Below are 26,471 nucleotides of genomic sequence, written 5' to 3'. Positions count from 1 at the left end.
GAGTTTAAATTAGATGTGTTCTACCACAGTGGGCAATCCACTTCATTGAACTACCAACTAGATAAAAATTGAAGCCTTAATTTTTGAAGCTGTTCATCATTTCACTCAAAACACGAAATTGAGGTAATCTTCACAAATGCTTTATGAGGCAGTTACACAGAGTTATTCTTCAACTTGAATACAAATATAAAGTTGCGAGATTTTAATGGCTGTTGTTTACTTGACCACTATAATGCTGCCAAACATCATAATATTGCTATCTATCTGAACATGACCTGATTGCCCTGAATTAAAATGCAGAAGACATATAACCTAACAGCTATGACTGTCTGAGAACTTCTGTCCTGGAGTAAGGAACAAGCCAACAGGTAGAGGGAGGTACAGGGTTTTGAGATTTTCCCAGTGTTAGTTATGCACATGTTGCAATGTCCAGATAGTGTCATCAAGAGTCAGAAACACGGTTTGACTGCTGAGCTGGAAGATGACCGTAACTGTGAGGACAAGGTCAAATTGAAATATCATGACCAAACTAGCCTACCCGCAAGTGAATCCCACCATTAAGCCCTTGGACACACTATCAATATGTCCTTGATCTCCTTGCTTGGGGGCTGCTGGTATTTTGAGGTGCTGCCTTACTCAAGTCATGGTGCCACAGTGGTTAGCACTGTGCCAGGGACCCAGGTGCAATTCGAGCCTTGGGTGACTGTGTGGAGTTTGTAATTTCTCCCCGTGTCTGTGTGGGATTCTTTTGGGTGCTCCAGTTTCCTCCCACAGACCAAAGATGTGCAGGTTAGGTGGATTGACAATGCTAATTTTCCCCTTAGTGTCCAGGGATGTTTAGAACAAAGAACAATACAGCACAGGAACAGGCCCTTCGGCCCTCCAAGCCTGCGCCGATCACGTGTCCTCTCCAGCCAACCGCCTGTATCCTTCTATATCCCGTCTGTTCATTTGTCTATCCAGATAAATCTTAAACGTCACTAATGTATCTTCCTCAACAACCTCACTTGGCAGTGCATTCCTGGCCACTACCACTCTCTGTGTAAAAAAATTCCCCCGCACAACTCCACGGAACTTTCCCCCCTCACCTTTGTTGCGCGTTTTACTTGAGTGTATAACGCGTTTTATTGGAGTGTATTAACACGCCTCCGTTTAAAGGCCGTGTGCTTAACACTACTACGGCTCTGTGTATGTAATTCTGCTCAGGAGTCACCAGGTGCCGTATTTAGACACCTCACAAGTACATCAAGGTCAGGTTCAAAGTAATAAATCTGTACACCGATTAGTAAGTTCAAACGATTAATATTTATTATAACAAATATAATAAATACACATGCATACGCTAAAGAGACTAAGTTACTTCTAAACTAAACGACTAATACTTATCTAAAACAGGAACAGGCAAGGTCAGGGAGCGAGGCCTTCGTGCCGTTTTTGGTCTGCAACTCTCAGGGTCTTAAAATCGTCAGGGTCTAGCAAAGTCTGGCTCACGTAGTGATCGTTGTGGTGACACTTACAGTTCGATGGCTGGTGGCTCAACGGCTGGTGATGGAACTGGAGTCAGGATGTGATGTATTAGCAAAGCGGAGCCAGAGCAACAACAGCAAGCCGGAGCCAAACAACAGACCGGACCATGTGCGGGGTCTACTTTTATAGGTCCCCCAAAGTCCGTGCCTCTTCGGGGCGGTTCTCTACCTGCTGTGTATCGATTGGGCCTTCTTCCAATCGATATTTTCCAAACCCCCCAATCTGAGGGTCGCTTCTCGATGGGTGGGGCGGTCTCTATGGTTCTTTGTGATGGATACTATGGTGCCGTTTTGTCTGGGCGTCTACTCAAAAGTATCCATTCATACCTAAATATTTCTATTGTGTGGGCCTGGATCTGGATCACCTCATTACTATGTAAATCGTTGTTGCCATTTACACCTTTAGCTGAGATTCTGCACCTGGCCACAAACTGGTTTCTGTACGTGCAGAATGCTAATTATCCTTCTGCAAACTGCTTGTCCTTGCTAAGACTGTTTTCTCCCTGCAGCCTTAGCAGTTCTCCATTTTGTAGCCCAGTGTCCATCTTAGGTGGCTACACCTTGAACCTGTGCCCCTTGTAATTGTCATTTCCACCCTGGGAAAAAGCCTCTAACTGTTCACCCTATCTATACCCGTATCATGCTCCTCGTGTGCGATGTGGTACCCGTGTCATGCTCCTCGCTCCTCATGTGCAATGTGGGAGCTCAGGGACTGTCCCTGTCCACTGTCCCTGGCTCTTTCATGTGCAAGAAGTGTGTTCAGTTGCAGCTTCTGTTAGACCGCTTGACGGCTGTGGAGCTGTGGATGGACTCACTTTGGAGCATCCGCGATGCTGAGGAGGTCGTGGATAGCACATTTAGCGAGTTGATCACACTGCAGGTGAAAGTTACTGAGGGAAATAGCAAATGGGTGACCAAAAGACAGAGCAAGAGTAGGAAGGCAGTGCAGGTGTCCCCTGCGGTCATCTCCCTGCAAAACAGATATACCACTTTGGATACTGTTCGGGGAGATGGCTCACCAGGGGAAGGCAGCAGCAAGGTTCATGGCACCGTGGCTGGCTCTGCTGCACAGCAGGGTAGGAAGAAAAATGGCAGGGCTACAGTGATATGGGACTCGATCGTAAGGGGAATAGACAGGCGGTTCTGTGGACGCAATTAAGACTACAGGATGGTATGTTGCCTCCCTGGTGCAAGGGTCAAGGATGTCTCGGAGCGGCTGCAGGACATTCTGGGGGGGGAGGGTGAACAGCCAGCTGTCGTGGTGCACATAGGCATCAAGGATATAGGTAAAAAACGGGATGAGATCCTACAAGCGGAATTCAGGGAGTTAGGAGTTAAACTAAAAAGTAGGACCTCAAAGGTAGTAATCTCAGGATTGCTGCCAGTGCCACGAGCTAGTCAGAGTAGGAATTTCAGGATAGATAGGATGAATGCGTGGCTCGAGAGATGGTGCAAGAGGGAGGAATTCAAATTCCTGGGGCATTGGGACCGGTTCTGGGGTAGGTCGGACCAGTACAAACTGGACGGTCTGCTTCTGGGCAGGACTGGAACCGATGTCCTGGGGGGGGGGGTGTTTGCCAGAGCTGTTGGGGAGGGTTTAAACTAATGTGGCAGGGGGATGGGAACCGATGCAGGAAGTTGGAAGGTAGTAAAACAGGGACAGAAGCAAAAGGAAGTAAGGGGAAAAGTGCAAGGCATGGTAGACATAGTCAAAAATCAAAAAGGGCGACAGTACAAGGTACAGTGCCTGAGGGGAGCTCAGTGAATAGGCCCAGTAATACTAAAAGGAATAAAACTGGAGATGTTAAGATTCAAAACAGAGGTAAAAAAAGAAAACAACTTAAGTGTACTTTACCTGAATGCTCGTAGTATTCGGAATAATGTAAATGAGTTGATGGCACAAATCATCGTGAATGACTATGATTTAGTGGCCATTACTGAAACATGGTTAAAGGATGGTCGTGACTGGGAGTTAAATATCCACGGGTATCAAACTATTCGGAAGGACAGAGTGGATGGTAAGTTGCTCTGTTATTTAAGGATGACATCCGGGCAATAGTAAGGGATGACATCGATGCTATGGAGGATAAGGTTGAATCCATTTGGGTGGAAATCAGGAATAGTAAGGCGAAAAAGTCACTGACAGAAGTAGTCTATCGGCCACCAAATAGTAATGTTATGGTGGGGCAGGCAATAAACAAAGAAATAACTGATGCGTGTAGAAATGGTACAGCAATTATCATGGGGGATTTTAATCTATATGTCAATTGGTTTAACCAGGTTGGTCAAGGCAACCTTGAGGAGGAGTTTATAGAATGTATCCGCGATAGTTTCCTAGAACAGTATGTAATGGAACCTACGAGGGAACAAGCGGTCCTAGACCTTGTCCTGTGTAATGAGACAGGATTGATTCATGATCTCATAGTTAGGGATCCTCTTGGAAGGAGCGATCACAATATGGTGGAATTTAAAATACAGATGGAGGGTGAGAAAGTAAAATCAAATACTAGTGTTTTGTGTTTAAACAAAGGAAATTACAATGGGATGAGAGAAGAACTAGCCAAGGTAGACTGGGAGCAAATACTTTATGGTGGAACAGTTAAGGAACAGTGGAGAACCTTCCAAGCGATTTTTCACAGTGCTCAGCAAAGGTTTATACCAACAAAAAGGAAGGACGGTAGAAAGAGGGAAAATCGACCGTGGATATCTAAGGAAATAAGGGAGAGTATCAAATTGAAAGAAAAAGCATATAAAGTGGCAAAGATTGGTGGGAGACTAGAGGACAGGGAAATCTTAAGGGGGCAACAGAAAGCTACTAAAAAAGTTATAAAGAAGAGTAAGATAGAGTATGAGAGGAAACTTGCTCAGAATATAAAAACAGACAGTAAACTTTTTTACAAATATATAAAACAAAAAAGAGTGGCTAAGGTAAATATTGGTCCTTTAGAGGATGAGAAGGGAGTTTTAATAATGGGAGATGAGGAAATGGCTGAGGAACTGAACAGGTTTTTTGGGTCGATCTTCACAGTGGAAGACACAAATAACATTGCCAGCGACTGATAGAAATGAGGCTATGGCAGGTGAGGACCTTGAGAGGATTGTTATCACTAAGGAGGTAGTGATGGGCAAAGATAGACAAGACTCCTGGCCCTGATGGAATGCATCCTAGAGTGCTAAAAGAGATGGCTAGGGAAATTGCAGATGCACTAATGATGATGTACCAAAATTCACTAGACTCTGGGGTGGTCCCGGTGGATTGGAAATTAGCAAACGTGACACCACTGTTTAAAAAAGGAGGTAGGCAGAAAGCAGGAAATTATAGGCCAGTGAGCTTAACTTCGGTAGTAGGGAAGATGTTGGAATCTATCATCAAGGAAGAAATAGCGAGGCATCTGGATAGAAATTGCCCCATTGGGCAGACGCAGCATGGGTGCATAAAGGGCAGGTCATGAAAATGAAATGAAATGAATGAAAATCGCTTATTGTCACGAGTAGGCTTCAAATAAAGTTACTGTGAAAAGCCCCTAGACGCCACATTCCGGCGCCTGTTCGGCGAGGCTGTTACGGGAATCGAACCGTGCTGCTGGCCTACTTAGTCTGCTTTCAAAGCCAGTGATTTAGCCCTGTGCTAAACAGCCCCTGCTTAACTCATGCCTAACTAATTTAGTGGAACTTTTTGAGGACATTACCAGTGCAGTAGATAATGGGGAGCTGTCCAAGTTTGCAGATGACACTAAGATGAGTGGTAAAGCGAAAAGTGCAGAGGATACTGGAAGTCTGCAGAGGGAAGTCTGTAGTTGGTTTGCAGGTGCAACAGGTGATTAAGAAGGCAAATGGTATTTTGTCCTTCATTGCTAGAGGGATGGAGTTTAAGACTAGGGAGGTTATGTTGCAATTGTATAAGGTGTTAGTGCGGCCACACCTGGAGTATTGTGTTCAGTTTTGGTCTCCTTACTTGAGAAAGGACGTACTGGCGCTGGAGGGTGTGCAGAGGAGATTCACGAGGTTAATCCCAGAGTTGATGGGGTTAGATTATGAGTAGACTGGGACTGTACTCGTTGGAACTTAGAAGGATGAGGGGGGATCTTATAGAAACATTTAAAATTATGAAGGAAATAGATAGGATAGATGCGGGCAGGTTGTTTCCACTGGCGGGTGAAAGCAGAACTAAGGGACAGAGCCTCAAAATAAGGGGAAGTAGATTTAGGACTGAGTTTAGGAGGAACTTCTTCACCCAAAGGGTTGTGAATCTATGGAATTCCTTGCCCAGTGAAGCAGTTGAGGCTCCTTCATTAAATGTTTTTAAGGTAAATGTTTAAGGTAAACCAGGGTTTGGTTTAGCTCACTCAGCTAAATCGCTGGCTTTTAAAGCAGACCAAGCAGGCCAGCAGCACGGTTCAATTCCCGTCCCAGTCTCCCCGGACATGTGCTGGAATGTGGCGACTAGGGGCTTTTCACAGTAACTTCATTGAAGCCTACTCGTGACAATAAGCGATTTTCATTTCATTTCATTCATAAAGATAGATAGTTTTTTGCAGAATAAAGGGATTAAGGGTTATGGTGATCGGGCCGGAAAGTGGAGCTGAGTCCACAAAAGATCAGCCATGATCTCATTGAATGGCGGAGCAGGCTCGAGGGGCTAGATGGCCTACTCCTGCTCCTAGTTCTTATGTTCTTATACACCTAATAATTTTATAAACTGCTATCAGGCCGCCCCTCAGCCTCCGTCTCTCTGGAGAGAACAATCCCAGTTTATTCAATCTCTCATCATTGCTAATACCCTCCATACCAGGCAACATCCTGATAAACTTTTTCTGTACTTTCTCCAAAGCCTCCACGTCCTTCTGGTAGTGCGGTGACCAGAATTCGACAAGGTATTCCAAATGTGGCCTAACCAACGTTCTATATAACTGTAACATAATTTTAGAGCTTTTATACTCGATACCCCGTCCTATGAAGGCAGGCATACCATATGCTTTCTTTACCGCATTTCCACCTGTGCTGCCACTTTTAATGATCTGTGGACCTGCACGCCCAGATCTATCTCTGTCTCTATGCCCCTGATGGTTTTGCCATTTATATTATAGCTCCCACCTAGATTGGATCTACCAAAATGTATCACCTCGCATTTGTCCGGGTTAAATACCATCTGCCATTTCTCTGTCCAATTTTGCAGCCTATCTATATCCTGTTGTATTCTCTGACAATCTTCATCACTATCCGCAACTCCTGCAATCTTAGTATCATCCGCAAACTTGCTAATCAGACCGCTATGTTTTCTTCCAAGTCATTTATTTATATTACAAAGACCAGAGGTCCCAGTCCTGATCCCTGCGGAACACCACTAGTTATAGGCCTCCATCCGGAAATATACCCTTCCAGTGCTACCCTCTGTCTTCTATGGCCAAGCCAGTTTTGGATCCATCCAGCTGGTTCACCCAGACCCCATGTGATCTAATCTTTTGCATCAGTCTGCCATGAGGGACCTTATTAGATGCTTTACTAAAGTCCATGTAGACAACATCCACAGCCTTTCCCTCGTTAATCATTTTTGTCACCTCCTCAAAGTTAAAGGATTATTGGGATAGGGTGGGGAAGTGAGTTTGGGTGGAGTGCTCTTTCAGAGGGTTGGTGCAGACTCGATGGGCCGAATGGTCCCCTTCTGCATGGCAGGGATTCTATTCTATGGTTTTGGAAAAGGCCACACAAGAAGAGCACTCATTCAAATGTGGTCCCACTCGTAAATCAGAGGAAGGTGAATTATCACAACATTTTTCACGTAATAGTGCTTTAAGGAGTTAATCCTTACCTTTCAGATCAAAAGCAATTCTAGACAGCTGCAGTAATAGAGCTGGTGATGGTCTTTACAATGGGATTTCTCCATAAATTGTACTGATTTACAACCATACTCTGAAAACTTAAATATATGCTGCTCAATTTTATTGTGAGCAACTTTAATTATTCTTTCGTATGCAGACAGTTTTATGGAGTTCTGATACTGGTCCCGTAACTCATCAGGGAAAAGAATTAGGAAGGACAGTCGACGCTATAAACATCTCAGGAAGACAGATGGCCGCCTGAAAGTGTTGGTTTATTTTACAACATCATTAGCTAATCCCTTCAAATAAGCATTTTAAGTCGGTGCAGGTCTTCAGAGGAGTTGCAGCTAAAAGAAAGACTTGTATTTACATTGTGGTTTTCATAACAAGGAGACATCTCTGAGCATTCCACAGCCAATTAAGTATTTTTGAAGGGTAGGCACTGTTGTAAGGAGAGAAACATGACAATCAATTTTCCCACAGCAAACCCTCACAAATAACACCATGATAATTATCAGATTATCTGATTATTTTATGCTGCTGGAGGGAAAATTATTGGCCAAGACATGAGGGATGACTGATCTGGCACTTCTTCAAAATAGTGCCAGGAGATCTTTTATCTCCACCCAAGCAGGCAGGTGAGGCTTCAGTATAACATTTCATCCTCTTGTGCAGGGAGTATGTTTGTGCTTTGTTAGTGGGAAAATGCCTGTTCTTTCCTTGACTGGGATCTCATCATTCTTGACAGAAAGCTGAATCTACACATTTGCAGTGTCTTGCATAATTCTTTGCTCTGATAGTTTGGCACAGAAGGCCTTTAATGAAATGAAAAATGAAAATCGCTTATTGTCACGAGTAGGCTTCAATGAAGTTACTGTGAAAAGCCCCTAGTCACCACATTCCAGCACCTGTTCGGGGAGGCTGGTACAGGAATCAAACCGTGCTGCTGGCCTGCCTTGCTCTGCTTTAAAAGCCAGCGATTTAGCCCAGTGTGCTAAACCAGCCCCTTTATTGAATACAGCTTGGTACGTCCACTAAGACTGAGGAGATAGAGATTTCAGCAAACATGTTAAGTGTTTATGCTACAGGGTAAATTCAGAGCCTTGGTTTTTTTTTAACACTTCCTAAATTTGGACTACCCGATCAGGTTGAAAAGAAACCAGACTAGTCTGGAATCCCATCTGAATGTATTTAACACAGATTTTTTAAAGTTCTAAAGTTCAGATGAATGGGTGGGACTATATTGTAACACATGGTTATATGTGGAAAGGTGTGATTTTCTAATGTCCGACAATGAGAGTTTGGCGCCTCGCCCTATGCCAACCTTGGCTTCAGCAGCATAATCCTGATGGAACTGCCTCAATGTAGATGAATAATTGCACAAAGTGTTGGATTCAGCTCCTGCTGCCAGAGGACACACGGTAGGAGCAGTAATGTGGTTAGCACTGTTGCTTCACAGCGGCAGGGTCCCAGGTGCAATTCCCACTTGGGTCACTGACTTCACGTTTTCCCCGTGTCCGCGTGGGTTTCCTCCAGGTGCTCCGGTTTCTTCCCACAAGTCCCCAAATACGTGCTTGTTAGGTGAATTAGATATTCTGAATTTTCCCTCTGTGCGCCCGAACAGGTGCCAGAATGTGGCGACAAGGGGATTTTCACAGTAACTTCATTGCAGTGTTAATGTAAGCCTACTTGTGACAATAATAAAGATTATTATAATATGGTGGGCCACCATCCGTAATACTGATGTTCCTGTTTTTTCGCCACGAACATGGAATCAACCAAATGATGTAAATAGTGCAACAGTGCAATAATAACATGTTACAGAACCAGTTGTGTATTATAATTATCAATGGCCCTGATTCGCAAACTTGAGATGATTGCTATCACTAAGGAGGTAGTGATGGGCAAGCTAATGGGGCTAAAGGTAGACAAGTCTCCTGGCCCTGATGGAATGCATCCCAAAGTGCTAAAAGAGATGGCTAGGGAAATTACAAATGCGCTAGTGATAATTTACCTAAATTCACTAGACTCCGGGGTGATGCCAGCGGATTGGAAATTGGCAAACGTGACACCACTGTTTAAAAAAGGAGGTCGGCAGAAAGCGGGTAATTATAGGCCAGTGAGCTTAACTTCAGTAGCAGGGAAGATGCTGGAATCTATCATCAAGGAAGAAATAGCGAGGCGTCTGGATGGAAACTGTCCCATTGGGCAGACGCAGCATGGGTTCATAAAGGGCAGGTTGTGCCTAACTAAATGAGTGGAATTGTTTGAGGATATTACCAGTGTGGTAGATAATGGGGAGCCAATGGATGTGGTATATCTGGATTTCCAGAAAGCCTTTGACAAGGTGCCACACAAAAGGTTGCTGCATTAGATAAAGATGCATGGCATTAAGGGCAAAGTAGTAGCATGGATAGAGGATTGGTTAATTAATAGAAAGCAAAGAGTGGAGATTAATGGGTGTTTCTCTGGTTGGCAATCAGTAGCTAGTGGTGTCCCTCAGGTATCAGTGTTGGCCCACAATTGTCCACAATTTACATAGATGATTTGGATTTGGGGACCAAGTGCAATGTGTCCAAGTTTGCAGACGACACTAAGATGAGTGGTAAAGCAAAAAGTGCAGTGGCTACTGGAAGTCTGCAGGGGGATTTGGATAGGTTAAGTGAATGGGCTCGGGTCTGGCAGATGGAATACAATGTTGACAAATGTGAGGTTATCCATTTTGGTAGGAATAACAGCAAAAGGGATTATTATTTAAATGATGAAATATTAAAACATGCTTCGAGGAGAGATTGAGTAGACTGGGACTGTACTAGTTGGAATTTAGAAGGATGAGGGGGGATCTTATAGAAACATTTAAAATAATGAAGGGAATAGATAGGATAGATGCGGGCAGGTTGTTTCCACTGGCGGGTGAAAGCAGAACTAGGGGGCCTGGCCTCAAAATAAGGGGAAGTAGATGTAGGACTGAGTTTAGGAGGAACTTCTTCACCCAAAGGGTTGTGAATCTATGGAATTCCTTGCCCAGTGAAGCAGTTGAGGCTCCTTCATTAAATGTTTTTAAGATAGTGTAGCCACCTAAGATGGACACTGGGCTAACAAAATGGAGAACTGCTAAGACTGTAGGGAGAAAACAGTTTTAGCCAGGACAAGCAGTCTGCAAAGGCTAATTAGCATTCTGCACGTAACGAAACTAGTTTATGGCCAGGTGGAAGATCTCAACCAAAGGTGTAAATAGCAAAACGCTTTGCATAGTAATGAGGCAATCCAGATCTGGGCACACACAATAGCAACATTTGGGTTTGAATGGATACTTTGAGTGGACGCCCAGACGAAACGGCACCAGAAGTATCCATCACAAAAGACCCTAGAGACCGCCCCACCCATCGAGAAGAGACCCTCAGATTGGGGGATTTGTAAGACATCGATTGGGAAATAACCCAATCGATACATGGCAGGTAAAGGCCTGCCCCGAAAAGGCACGGACATTGGGGGCCCTATAAAGATAGACCCCGCACATGGTTCTGTCTGTTTTTGTGCTCCGGCTTGGACTGCTGTTTTGACTCCGGCCCAGATCTGCTGTTGTATCCTGACTCCGACTCCAGCCGTTGATCCTGTCTCCCATCACCAGCCGTTGAGCACCAGCCATCGTTCAGTAAGTGCCAAAACGACGCTCGCTACATGAACCCGGCATTACTTATACAGTATTCGACTAGTAACGAACAGAAGGTGCAGCCCAGAAAGGAACAAAGGCCTTGTCCCCTGACCTTGCTGGTTCCTACTTAGATAAGTATTTAGTCGTTTAATAGTAGAAATAAGTATTAGTCTTTAGCGTGTGCATGCGTATTTATTATATTTGTATAATAAATATTGATCGTTTGAACTTACTGATCGGTGTATAGTTTTATTACTTTGAACCTGACCTTGAAATACTTGTGAGGTGTCTATATACGGCACCTGGCGACTCCGAGCTGAAAATACACACACAGAGCTGTAGCAGTGTTAAGCACACGGCCTTTAAACGGAGGCGTGTTAATACACTCCAATAAACGCGTAATACACTCAAGTAAAACGTGCAACATTTAGTGGCGACTCCTTGACGGGAAACGGTTACAATGGCACCCCCACTCCGTCGAGGACCCTGAAATTTGAATTAGAATTCTGAGTAAAGAAAAAGGAAAGAAATCACAAGTATTCAAGGTGTTCAAACGAATAAACGTAATTCGGAAGTGTGTTTAGTGCATGCGTACTAACAGGGTTGTAAGGAAAACCTGAAAGCATTTTTGTTGCGACAAACTTTCGGGAGTTTTGTGAACGGAACATAGCGTAAGCCTTACCCGTTTCGTGAGACATAACCTCAACACCCCCTGTTCCAAATTAAAGTGAGTCAGAGAAAATGGCCATGCAGGCAATGGAACGCCTCATGAATCCAGAACGGTTTGTGGTCGCAGCGACCAGCAGTAGCCGAGTAGGTCAGTGTCCCGTGTGGGAGCTGGAACTCCGCAAGTATCTGCAAGGAAAGGGATGGCCCCTTTGGAAATAATTCTGTATGAATGAGGAGACAGGTCCCGGAAGTATAGGACATACTTAGTGGGAGAACCTCTCTCAAATTCATAAGAAAACCCTTAGTAAAGCACGCAAGCCGATGGCAATCGTGTCCTGTTTGGCACAATTGCGAGGCACAGAGGAGGTCGTTCAGACGCTCCGGGCAGAATTAGAGGAGAGAAATAGGATGAGTAAAGTGGATGTCAGGGACATCGAGAAAGAAAATATGGATCTTAGAGGGAAGTTGGCAGAGAAAGGTAGAGAGGTGGATGATGCCAAGAGGGCACATCAGTCTTGTCTAGCCCATCTCAGCAGTTCCCAGACCCAGTACGAAAAGGCCTATCAGGACGTGCAACGTGCCATCCTGATAAGAGAAGAATCAGAGAAGCAGGTAGAGGCTTTGCAGAGGCAATGCTCTGACCTAAAGGCAGCTTTAAGAGCACTCCATGCTGCCACCACAGAACAAAGACAGAGTACAGTAGACCATGCAATATGCAGGAAGCAGATTGCGGAGCTGCAATCGCTGCTTTCAGTGCAGAATGGGTTCCAAAGCACCTTTGGAACGCAGTTAGATGAGGAGAATGCCCCAGACTGGAAGGAATTAAGCGTAACAGCGCAGCGTTATGTTCAGGGAACATGTGCGCCAGCAGCGCAGCAGAAAAGACAAACACCCCAACCCCCCACAGATCAGATAGTTACCGCACCAATGAATCCAGTCACCACCCAAAGAAAGGCGACCACAGAAGGCGCACCCGATATCACCTACACCACCCCCTTAACTGTAACCCAACTCAGGGACGCGTGTGAGAAGATCACTCCGTTTCTCCCCACCGCAGACCCCCACCAATTTTTCGCAAAAGTAAAGCAACAGGCAACCATGTACGGCCTGGACGAGAGAGAGCAGGTTAAGCTCACGGTTCTGAGTTTAGACCAATCGGTTGTAGCAGCCCTCCCCGACCCACAGAACGTTGGCGGAGGCACCCTAGAGGAAATGCACACCTCCATTTTAGATGCCATAGGGTATAACCGAGGTGACCCAGTAGAAGGACTTAACAAGTGCCGACAGAAGAAAACAGAGCACCCCACAGCATTCGCAGGAAGGCTGTGGATCCATTTTAACGCAGTTTTTGGCGATTTAAATAGAGCCCATTTGAACCGTGAAAACATGGTTAAATGGACGCGCACCATAATTTCCCATGCCACAGATGCAGGACAGAGCGCTTGCAACAGCTATGACCCCTCAGAAGAGGCCCATAATGAGAAGTGGGTCCTGAAAAGATTGTCCCGCGCTTGGGAGCAATCAGTTCAGGGCAAAGGCAAAGTGAAGTCCCCAGAAGAAGCTCAGGCTGCAGCAGACATTCAGGCAGTGAGAGCGCACCAAAACCCCGCGTGGGTAAATGAAGGAAAGAACAGCCCTCCACAGAAGTCGCAGGAATGCTACAACTGTGGCCATTTAGGACATTGGGCTAAGGAATGTAATGCACCCCAAAGATCACAGAGAGGCCAGCAGACAGGCACTCTGAATAGGAATAAAGCCAAACCAATCCATAGCAGAGGGATCCAGTCAGGACAGACCAATGTGGACGGGACGGACTGACGGTGTTCGGGCTCCCCCACTTGGGTCTGTGACACTCTTTGGGATCAATCCGGAAGACCGGTAGTCACAGCTAAGGTTAGAGGGAAGCCCATAGAGTTACTTTGGGACACAGGAGGGTCCCGCACCACGATTAATTCCACCACCACGGCACAGGCAGACACGTGGCCGACCACCTCCACCATCACACTTAGCGGTTTCACAGGACACTCGCAGCAGGGACACATTACAGCACCCGTAGCAATCCAGCTAGGGAACATTTCCACAAAACACCCCGTCGTTCTAGTAATTCTTCCCCGGACAGCAGAACACATCCTGGGGATAGATTTTATGAATGCCCATAGCCTGTCGTTCGACCCAGTGAACCAGTGTGTCTGGCGAATGGCAAGATCGGACAGAGCACCCGCTACCCTCACAGTAGGAGAGTACGCCAATCGAATTAGCGCAGTAGGCGACTATTCATTTGACCTGACTACACTAAACACAGACAGACAAGTAAAGGCAGTATTACACAAACACAGGACAGCATTTGCCAGTCACCGGCACGACTGCGGCAGAATGACTGGACAAATTCACGTTACCGGACCTGACCCCCGACCACAGAAACAATACAGATTTCCCCTAGAAGCAGAGGGAGAAATAGAGAAGGTAATAGGTAGCTTATTGGAGCAAGGTGTACTTAGAACAGTAGCCTCGACCAATAATGCCCCTATTTGGCCAGTGAGAAAGCCCGACGGATCATGGCGTCTGACCATCGATTATCGGGAGCTCAATAAAGTAACCCCAGCAGTAGCCCCCACGGTAGCAACAAGTCCCGAGACCATGCTCAAACAGGGACTCAACTCCAAATATTTCACGGTATTTAACATTAGCAACGGCTTCTGGTCAATCCCATTGGCAAAGGCGTGCCAGTACAAATTTGCCTTCACTTTCAAAGCACAACAGTATACGTGGACATGCCTTCCACAAGGATTCCACAATTCCCCCTCCATTTTCCACCGACAGCTGGCGAATGGTCTAGAAAAATTTTCCCGCCCCGAATGTCTGGTACAGTATGTAGACGACCTACTACTGCAGACAGACACAAAGGCAGAGCACATTACGCTTCTGGCCGAACTCCTGGAACTTTTAACCTCAATTGGATGTAAAGTTAACCCAAGAAAGGCCCAGATTTTGGAACACAAAGTGATGTATTTGGGTACAGTCATCACACACGGCAAACGCAAGATCGAATTCAAATGAATTGATTCGATTGTCAAATTGCCCCTTCCCCAGAATGTTTCAGCCCTCCGGTCGTTCTTAGGACTGGTTGGTTATTGTCGGAACCACATCGACGGACTCGCGACAAAGGCAGCCCCACTCTCAGACCTCCTTAAGAAAGGAGCCCCCTGGGAATGGCTTCCACAGCATACAGAGGCTGTGGAGGAGTTAAAGAGAGCCCTTAGCGCAGCACCCGCGCTACAAGTCCCAGACCACCTTTCCCCCTATGCAATAGAGGTAGCGAGCACAGATCTGACCCTCTCGGCCGTGTTGCTTCAGGAACGGCACGAGCAGCTCAGACCAGTGGCTTATGCCTCCCGACTTTTAGACCCAGTGGAACAAGGATTTTCAGCCTGCGAGAGGCACCTCCTTGCAGTTTTCTGGGCAGTTCAGTACTTCTCGTACATTACCGGACTCAACCCCATCACTATTTTGACCGAGCACACCCCCACACAGTTACTCCTAGACGGTCGACTGAAGGACGGTTCAGTTAGCCAGATTAGGGCAGCTAGGTGGACACTACTCTTACAAGGACGGGACATTACGGTTAAACGGACCCGCACACACACATTTTTAGCCGACAACCTCCAATATCCAGGACAGCCCCATGAATGTGAAATTGTAGCACCCCTACACAACACAGGACCCTTCATAGCGAAGACACCCCCCAGGAAGATAGGGAACCCAAAACAAAGCCCCCAACACACAGACACGTGTGGACCACTACGGATATACGTGGACGGTTCATCCACGGTTTTAGAAGGTGAGCGTATCACGGGATGCGGCATCTATGTCGAGGACGCGCAGGGTCGCGCTCTCGAAGAAATAGCGTTAAAATTGCCAGGTCACTTAGGTGCGCAGGCAGCAGAGCTCGCGGCCATAGCTTATATAGTGGACCACCCCGATTCTTTCCCCAGCCCGGCGGACATATATTCGGACAGTCTATATGTCTGCAACAGTTTGATAGATTTTCTACCCCTGTGGAGGACACAAGGTTTTGTCTCCGCAGACGGGAAACCCCTTCCATCAGCCCCTTTACTCCGCCACATTTTAGATAAAGCGAAGGACAGAACCTTCGGCATTATAAAAGTTAGAAGCCACCATAGGTCATCCCCCCCTGGGAATGTAAAAGCCGACGCACTGGTTAAGGCAGGTTCCAGGCGAGGACACTTGTGGACACCCCCAGCTAGCGCACCAGCTAGCGCCCCTGTGAGCGCAGTTCAAGTCTCACAGACCGATATCAAGGATTTAGCTGAAGCACAGAAGCAGGATGAGGATCTCAGGGAGATTTTTAAAGGCAACTTTGTGCCTCAGTTTGACAAATTTAGACACGCACTGACCACACATGAGGGTGTGATCATCAAGGACCAGCTTTATGTGGTCCCGCAGCAGGACAGAAACCAAATGATTGCTTTGTTCCATGACGGGCATGGACATCAAGGAATCGACACGACCACGAGGCACCTCAGGCAGCTCTGTTGGTGGCCTAACCTAAGGACAGATGTAACTCACTACATCGAAAATTGTCTTATTTGCGCAGAGAATAACCCGGAGAGGTATTCTAAAAAGGCACAGCTTCGGCACACTCGACCAGTTAATGGCCCCTGGACAAACCTCCAGATCGACTTTATAGGACCATTGCCCCCTTGCAGGAATGGCTATAAATACGTTCTGGTGGTAATTGATACCTTTACCAAATGGGTAGAGGCATTCCCCTCACGAACGAATACAGCTAAGACAGCTGCAAAGATCCTGACCCACCACATCTTCACGAGATGGGGTTTACCCAGAAGTATAGATTCGGACCAGGGATCTCACTTCACAGGACGTGTCATGAAGAATGTCCTGACCATATTCGGCATTAAACAAAACTTTCATATTGCGTATCACCCACAGTCCAGCGGGATTGTAGAGCGCATGAATCGGACCCTAAAATCCACACTTAGAAAAATGGTTCAAGAAAACAACTCAACATGGGATTCAGTGCTCCCATTTGCACTCATGTTTATCAGAAATACAGTTTCAACTTCCACAGGATACACACCACACACACTCATGACCGGACGCCCTATGAAAGGTACAGAATTCCTTTTAGGACTGGACATGACTAGCCCCGAAGTGACGGCCCTCACACATGAAAAGGCAGTTAAAGACCTGGTTGAGACTGTGAGGTCTGCACAGATCGCAGCCGCAGTTCAACTAGGGAAACGGCGTAGACAAAGCACAGCATGCTTTAATAAGACCGTACACCCCACAGAATTCCAGGTTGGGCAACAGGTAATGCTATCTGTATACAACCCCAGCAGTTTTTTGGCACCAAAATATTCCGGCCCATATTCAATTTCGGACAAAATTAGCCCCTCAGTTTACAGGATAAAATACCCCAACGGAAAGACAGCGTGGTTCCATATTAACCAGCTAAAGGCATATGGAACACAGTCCAACCATGCACACCATGTCCTGCTAGACGCAGCAGAACACCTCGCCCCGCCCACTAGAAACACGTTTCCACCATCCCCCTCACAGACCAGTTCTTCATCGGACTCGCCCACGACTCCGCCCACTGACCACGACAGACCACGCCCCGAAACGCCCACAAGCTGCCGCAGCAGAGACAGCGATACAGACACTGACTCTGAGGACAGCCACAGCACACCACACTACAGCCCACACTGCAGCGACTATGACCCGACTCCAGTGACCCCATGGAAGTCACTTACATTAAAAACCCAGACCCACCACCCGACCCCGACTACCCCGACAATACCCATTCACTTTTAGACCCAATACTCTGGCACAGGGACAATTCGTACAGACTTGTCCGCAACGACGAAAGTGACCCCCGGTCACATAATTCAAAAATTTCATGCCTGGTCCACACAAGGGTGTGGGATCCGGGAGAGCAGGACGACACGGTGTCTGAATCCCGATACGGCAACCCCTTTGAACATAAGAACATAAGAACTAGGAGCAGGAGTAGGCCATCTGGCCCCTCGAGCCTGCTCCGCCATTCAATTAGATCATGGCTGATCTTTTGTGGACTCAGCTCCACTTTCCGGCCCAAACACCATAACCCTTAATCCCTTTATTCTTCAAAAAACTATCTATCTTTACCTTAAAAACATGTAATGAAGGAGCCTCAACTGCTTCACTGGGCAAGGAATTCCATAGATTCACAACCCTTTGGGTGAAGAAGTTCCTCCTAAACTCAGTTCTAAATCTACTTCCCCTTATTTTGAGGCTATGCCCCCTAGTTCTGCTGTCACCCGCCAGTGGAAACAACCTGCCCGAATCTATCCTATCTATTCCCTTCATAATTTTAAATGTTTCTATAAGATCCCCCCTCATTCTTCTAAATTCCAACGAGTACAGTCCCAGTCTACTCAACCTCTCCTCATAATCCAACCCCTTCAGCTCTGGGATTAACCTAGTGAATCTCCTCTGCACACCCTCCAGCGCCAGTACGTCCTTTCTCAAGTAAGGAGACCAAAACTGAACACAATACTCCAGGTGTGGCCGCACTAACACCTTATACAATTGCAACATAACCTCCCGAGTCTTAAACTCCATCCCTCTAGCAATGAAGGACAAAATTCCATTTGCCTTCTTAATCACCTGTTGCACTTGTAAACCAACCTTCTGTGACTCATGCACTAGCACACCCAAGTCTCTCTGAACAGCGGCATGCTTTAATATTTTATCGTTTAAATAATAATCCCGTTTGCTGTTATTCCTACCAAAATGGATAACCTCACATTTGTCAACATTGTATTCCATCTGCCAGACCCGAGCCCATTCACTTAACCTATCCAAATCCCTCTGCAGACTTCCAGTATCCTCTGCACTTTTCGCTTTACCACTCATCTTAGTGTCATCTGCAAACTTGGACACATTGCCCTTGGTCCCCAACTCCAAATCATCAATGTAAATTGTGAACAATTGTGGGCCCAACACGGATCCCTGAGGGACACCACTAGCTACTGATTGCCAACCAGAGAAACACCCATTTATCCCAACTCTTTGCTTTCTATTAATTAACCAATCCTCTATCCATGCTACTACTTTACCCTTAATGCCATGCATCTTTATCTTATGCAGCAACCTTTTGTGTGGCACCTTGTCAAAGGCTTTCTGGAAATCCAGATATACCACATCCATCGGCTCCCCGTTATCTACTGCACTGGTAATGTCCTCAAAAAATTCCACTAAATTAGTTAGGCACGACCTGCCTTTTACGAACCCATGCTGCGTCTGCCCAATGGGACAATTTCTATCCAGATGCCTCGCAATTTCTTCCTTGATGATAGATTCCAGCATCTTCCCTATTACCGAAGTTAAACTCACTGGCCTATAATTTCCTGCTTTCTGCCTACCTCCTTTTTTAAACAGTGGCGTCACGTTTGCTAATTTCCAATCCACCGGGACCACCCCAGAATCTAGTGAATTTCGGTAAATTATCACTAGTGCATCTGCAATTTCCCTAGCCATCTCTTTTAGCACTCTGGGATGCATTCCATCAGGGCCAGGAGACTTGTCTACCTTTAGCCCCATTAGCTTGCCCATCACTCCCTCCTTAGTGATAACAATCGTCTCAAGGTCCTCACCTGTCATAGCCTCATTTCTATCAGTCACTGGCATGTTATTTGTGTCTTCCACTGTGAAGACCGACCCAAAAAACCTGTTCAGTTCCTCAGCCATTTCCTCATTTCCCATTATTAAAACTCCCTTCTCATCCTCTAAAGGACCAATATTTACCTTAGCCACTCTTTTTTGTCTTATATATTTGTAAAAACTTTTACTGTCTGTTTTTATATTCTGAGCAAGTTTACTCTCATACTCTATCTTACTCTTCTTTATAGCTTTTTTAGTAGCTTTCTGTTGCCCCCTAAAGATTTCCCAGTCCTCTAATCTCCCAGCAATCTTTGCCACTTTATATGCTTTTTCCTTCAATTTGATACTCTCCCTTATTTCCTTAGATATCCATGGTCGATTTTCCCTCTTTCTTCCGTCCTTCCTTTTTGTTGGTATAAACCTTTGCTGAGCACTGTGAAAAATCGCTTGGAAGGTTCTCCACTGTTCCTCAACTGTTCCACCATAAAGTCTTAGCTCCCAGTCTACCTTAGCTAGTTCTTCTCTCATCCCCTTGTAATCTCCTTTGTTTAAACACAAAACACTAGTATTTGATTTTACTTTCTCACCCTCCATCTGTATTTTAAATTCCACCATATTGTGATCGCTCCTTCCGAGAGGATCCCTAACTATGAGATCATGAATCAATCCTGTCTCATTACACAGGACAAGATCTAGGACCGCTTGTTCCCTCGTAGGTTCCATTACATACTGTTCTAGGAAACTATCGCGGATACATTCTATAAACTCCTCCTCACGGTTGCCTTGACCGACCTGGTTAAACCAATCGACATGTAGATTAAAATCCCCCATGATAACTGCTGTACCATTTCTACATGCATCAGTTATTTCTTTGTTTATTGCCTGCCTCACCATCTCGTTACTATTTGGTGGCCGATAGACTACTCCCATCAGTGACTTTTTCGCCTTACTATTCCTGATTTCCACCCAAATAGATTCAACCTTATCCTCCATAGCACCGATGTCATCCCGTACTATTGCCCGGATGTCATCCTTAAATAACAGAGCAACACCACCTCCCTTACCATCCACTCTGTCCTTCCGAATAGTTTGATACCCTCGGATATTTAACTCCCAGTCGTGACCATCCTTTAACCATGTTTCAGTAATGGCCACTAAATCATAGTCATTTACGATGATTTGTGCCACCAACTCATTTACTTTATTCCGAATACTACTAGCATTCAGGTAAAGTACACTTATGTTGGTTTTTTTACCTCTGTTTTGAATCTTAACATCTCCAGTTTTATTCCTTTTGTTATTACTGGGCCTATTCACTGTGCTCCCCTCAGTCACTGTACCTTGTACTGTCGCCCTTATGGATTTCTGACTATGTCTTCTCTGCCTTGCACTTTTCCCCTTACTTCCTTTTGTTTCTGTCCCTGTTTTACTACCTTCCAACTTCCAGCATTGGTTCCCATCCCCCTGCCACATTAGTTTAAACCCTCCCCAACAGCTCTAGAAAACACCCCCCCTAGGACATCGGTTCCAGTCCTGCCCAAGTGCAGACCGTCCGGTTTGTACTGGTCCCACCTCCCCCAGAACCGGTCCCAATGCCCCAGGAATTTGAATCCCTCCCTCTTGCACCATCTCTCGAGCCACGCATTCATCCTATCTATCCTGACATTCCTACTCTGACTAGCTCGTGGCACTGGTAGCAATCCTGAGATTACTACCTTTGAGGTCCTACTTTTTAGTTTAACTCCTAACTCCCTGAATTCCGCTTGTCGGACCTCATCCCGTTTTTTACCTATATCGTTTGTGCCTATGTGCACCACGACAGCTGGCTGTTCACCCTCCCCCCCCCCCAGAATGTCCTGCAGCCGCTCCGAGACATCCTTGACCCTTGCACCAGGGAGGCAACATACCATCCTGGAGTCTCGATTGCGTCCACAGAACCGCCTGTCTATTCCCCTTACGATCGAGTCCCCTATCACTATAGCCCTGCCATTTTTCTTCCTGCCCTGCTGTGCAGCAGAGCCAGCCACGGTGCCATGAACCTGGCTGCTGCTGCCTTCCCCTGGTGAGCCATCTTCCTCAACAGTATCCAAAGCGGTATATCTGTTTTGCAGGGAGATGACCGCAGGGGACACCTGCACTGCCTTCCTACTCTTGCTCTTTCTTTTGGTCACCCATTTTCTATCTCCCTCAGTAACCTTCACCTGCGGTGTGACCAACTCGCTAAACGTGCTATCCACGACCTCCTCAGCATCGCGGATGCTCCAAAGTGAGTCCATCCGCAGCTCCAGAGCCGTCAAGCGGTCTAACAAGAGCTGCAACTGAACACACTTCTTGCACGTGAAGGAGCCAGGGACAGTGGACGTGTCCCTGAGCTCCCACATCGCACACGAGGAGCATGACACGGGTCTGGGATCTCCTGCCATGCCTTAAACCCTTGGTAAACTTAAACAACTACAATTTCAAAATAAAATAAATAAATTAGACAATGAAAAGAAAAAGAGAGACTACTTACCAGTCACTTACCAGGGTTAAAGAGCACCTCCTCACACTCTGCACCAAATTACCAAGTTTCAATCCTCCCTCTGTATGAGTCTCCCTCCGGATGAGTCTCCTGGAAAGTGCTCGCTTTCCCTAACCCTAACCCTAACCCTAACTTTGTGACCCTGTTCACAGAGACAGAGGAAAAGTGAGGTGTCCAGATGATGTAAAATAGGAACCGCTTGAGGGAAGCGATGTCCTTTCTGATGGAACCTGCACGTATGTTTTGTTTGTCAGTTTATGTTTGTTTGTATTTAATGTTATTAGTTCAGTTGGAGGCTGGACACCTTCTTTTCAGCTGAAAAGATTGTGACCACCTCACACGCACTTTAGTTTGTCTGCAGAAACCTCTGAGAACTTTCTATTGTGACCAGCTCACCTTATCGGCTACACTGTCTGAAGCCCAGCTCAATTTTCAAAAGGAGCATCTTGGCTCCTCCCTTGTTTTTAGGTGCCCCTCTATTCGGCGAATAGAGGCTGCAAACCCACGGTAAACACATTCTTGCCCGTTTAATCCAGGTTACTCAGGCAGTGGACAAACGGCACTGAGGACCCGCCCTGTCTGAGAACCCACTTTGGTCAGCCAAGCTCGGGTATGGCACAGCACGCCTTACCCGGGGATCCCATTCAAATCGTACCTGTAGCGGCCCATACGCAACCCATTCGACCTTTTCTTTCAAATTTGTTTTCATTTTTCATTAGGCAGCCCTTAGGCCGCCATCCCACATGCTATTTACATCCAGGAACATTCGGATGGTAAATTAGCAAAGCCTGCGAGACGGCTCGCAGGAGGAAAGTTGTTAGGTGTATTCTGTTCATAAAATTCGCTTTTGAAAAAAAAATGAGGGGAGTCACAGGGTGTGACTTGGCCAGTCATTTTAATGGGTCAATTGGAATTAGAGGACAGATACACTAACATGTACGGATATTAAACTGTGTATTGACAGATACTGTGCTTGATCCCATAGCTTTCAAAGGACGAAAGAGGGTTCACAGCAAGGATCGGCCATACAGGAGAAAGAGAAAGAGAACGAAGAGAAGACCATGATGGAAGCCTACCTATTACTGTTAAATATTGTATTTGTATGTGTGGAAGCGAGTCACGTTTCCCCCACAGCCCCCGCCGTCAATGTTTCCCTCACACCAACTCCCCCGTGCTCAGCTCTGATCAGTGAAGTTCAGACCTGGTGCGCAAAATTTATGACATGGTACTCCATGTCATATGTGATTGAATCACTGCTAGTGATCGCAATCCTCTGCATAATCGTACAGACCCTCAGGTTGAGGAAGTGGAAAAGGAGAGCCTCCCGTTCCTGCCCCTCAACCATCTATGGAGTTCAATCCCCTATTTTCGGTTTCCACCAATCCCCCCAGCCCCTCAATGAATAAAGCACTATGTGAATAAAAGATACCCATGTATTATATTGTCCTGGACTCGACTGCCGAGTCAGGAAATGTTATGTAATGTGGTATGAATGAATAAGGTTTAGACTGTAATAAAATGTTTAAGGTAAGATAAGGATAGTTGTGATAGGTAGAGGTTCCCGGTTTTGGTAATGCATGTCCCCTTTGACATAGCGCCAAGTAGAGATGTCAGGTAAAAAATTTTCTTCCCATAGTCAAGGACAGAATAGACGCCCAGGAACTTGCCGAGGTCAGGGAACACAAAGAAGGCACCCAGAAGCACTCGAAGCAACGTGCATAGGTGATCCTTCACAATTTTTTATTGTGAGGATCACAAGGAGGGAATGTAGCCACCTAAGATGGACACTGGGCTAACAAAATGGAGAACTGCTAAGACTGTAGGGAGAAAACAGTTTTAGCCAGGACAAGCAGTCTGCAAAGGCTAATTAGCATTCTGCACGTAACGAAACTAGTTTATGGCCAGGTGGAAGATCTCAACCAAAGGTGTAAATAGCAAAACGCTTTGCATAGTAATGAGGCAATCCAGATCTGGGCACACACAATAGCAACATTTGGGTTTGAATGGATACTTTGAGTGGACGCCCAGACGAAACGGCACCAGAAGTATCCATCACAAAAGACCCTAGAGACCGCCCCACCCATCGAGAAGAGACCCTCAGATTGGGGGATTTGTAAGACATCGATTGGGAAATAACCCAATCGATACATGGCAGGTAAAGGCCTGCCCCGAAAAGGCACGGACATTGGGGGCCCTATAAAGATAGACCCCGCACATGGTTCTGTCTGTTTTTGTGCTCCGGCTTGGACTGCTGTTTTGACTCCGGCCCAGATCTGCTGTTGTATCCTGACTCCGACTCCAGCCGTTGATCCTGTCTCCCATCACCAGCCGTTGAGCACCAGCCATCGTTCAGTAAGTGCCAAAACGACGCTCGCTACGTGAACCCGGCATTGCTTATACATTATTCGACTATTAGTGAACAGAAGGTGCAGTCCAGAAAGGAACAAAGGCCTTGTCCCCTGACCTTGCTGGTTCCTACTTAGATAAGTATTTAGTCGTTTAATAGTAGAAATAAGTATTAGTCTTTAGCGTGTGCATGCGTATTTATTATATTTGTATAATAAATATTGATCGTTTGAACTTACTGATCGGTGTATAGTTTTATTACTTTGAACCTGACCTTGAAATACTTGTGAGGTGTCTATATACGGCACCTGGCGACTCCGAGCTGAAAATACACACACAGAGCTGTAGCAGTGTTAAGCACACGGCCTTTAAACGGAGGCGTGTTAATACACTCCAATAAACGTGTAATACACTCAAGTAAAACGTGCAACAATAGAGATAGATAGTTTTTTGAAGAATAAAGGGATTAAGGGTTATGGTGTTCGAGCCGGAAAGTGGAGCTGAGTCCACAAAAGATCAGCCATGATCTCATTGAATGGCGGAGCCGGCCCAAGGGGCCCGATGGCCTCCTCCTGCTCCTAGTTCTTATGTTCTTAAAGCCCATCATTGACAGTATCTAGGTTATTTCAGGCAACTCTTGACAGCACTAAAATTAAGCCCTGCCAATATTGCAAATGTGCTGCCTGAAAGGACACTAGAAGCATATTTAAATAGTAACTTTCTGAAACAAAGTATTGAATAAATACTTGAAGGTGGAAATATTGCAAGTCTGTGGGGAAAGAGAAGGGGAGTGGAATTTATTTGATAGTTTGTTTGCATCGTGCTGAATGGCCTCCTTTGTGGCTGTGTGATTCTCTGAAATAATAATGCTGCGGAACAGCAGTAAGAGATCCCAGGAGACTCGTTTCTTCATCACCAGCAAGTTCAAGATGAAGAAAACTCCCGGGCATTGAAAAGCTTAAACAATTGCTCTTCTCTGTTCGCAAACAAGTGATTGGTCGTTAGCTAAGAATGGCCTGACCGCAAGAAACTAATTTCCATCATACAAATTCAGGCTTTTGTATAAAATAATTAGGGTTATTATGGATTTGACAAAGCCATTTTCATACTTCATAGGTTACACTGAAACATAATAGCAGTGCCTTGCCTGAAGAGACTGGACTGAAATAGCAGTGAGCATAGTGCTAATCGCTACTGTTGATCATTGTTTGGTTAGCCTCTGACCTTTGCTGCAGTGGGATTGTCACTATGAGGATTAGTGGTAGTTAGCAGCAAAACATACACATTGTCTACACTTTTTTACTCCCCAAAGAATGTGCTAGTACAGAGCAGCTGTATTAGCAGGAGCGTAGAAGGAATAGGACGATGAACACGAAAGGCATTTTACAATTCATTAACATGTGACCAGCTGCAAAAATGTCTGTGACATTTTTATATAATTCTGGATGTCTCATCGAGTGAAGGACTACCTCACTAGAAGAAAATAGAGCATGTTAATGCTTTGTGTCACTTGGTCGAATAAAAGTTTATGGCCCTGAGTGTGACATGATTGTACAAATGTTTCGCATGGCCTTCATAGATTCTGCTTTCTGTCACTTTAATGGAGACATTAACCTATAATTAAAAGATAAGTTGAATGATTCTTTTACGAATCATGTAGCGAGGAAGTGAAAATGACAATTCTGCCACAATGTATTGGGTATAGTTTGGTAATTCTTAAGCTATTTGTAGTCTTAGGAAGTTTGACAGTAAGAATTTACTAACTACAATCCATTGAATCCCTACAGTGCAGAAGGAGGCCATTCAGCCCATCAAGTCTGCACCAACCCTCTGAAATAGCACCCTATATAGGCCCACTCCCCCGCCCTATCCCCATAACGCCACCTAACCTTTGGATATTGAGGGGCAATTTAGCAAGGCTAATCCACCTAACCTGCATATCTTTGGACTATAGAAGGAAACCGAAGCACCCGGTGGAAGTGGCGGTGGCACGGTGATACAGTGGATAGCACTGCTGCCTCACAATGCCAGGGACCCGGGTTCAATTCCGGCTTTGGGTGACTGTCTGTGTGGAGTTTGTACGTTCTCCCCCTGTCACGGTGGGTTTCCCTTGGGTGCTCTGTTTTCCTCCTACAATCCAAAGCTGTGTAGGGTAGATGGATTAGCCATGATAAGGTGCCCCTCCATGTCCAGTGATGTACTGGTTAGGTTCCGGGGATAGGGGAGTGAGTGGGCTTAGGTAGGGGACT

Source organism: Scyliorhinus canicula, chromosome 3, assembly GCF_902713615.1.
Source record: "Scyliorhinus canicula chromosome 3, sScyCan1.1, whole genome shotgun sequence".
NCBI lineage: Eukaryota > Metazoa > Chordata > Chondrichthyes > Carcharhiniformes > Scyliorhinidae > Scyliorhinus > Scyliorhinus canicula.
This window is presented reverse-complemented; position numbering follows the sequence as displayed.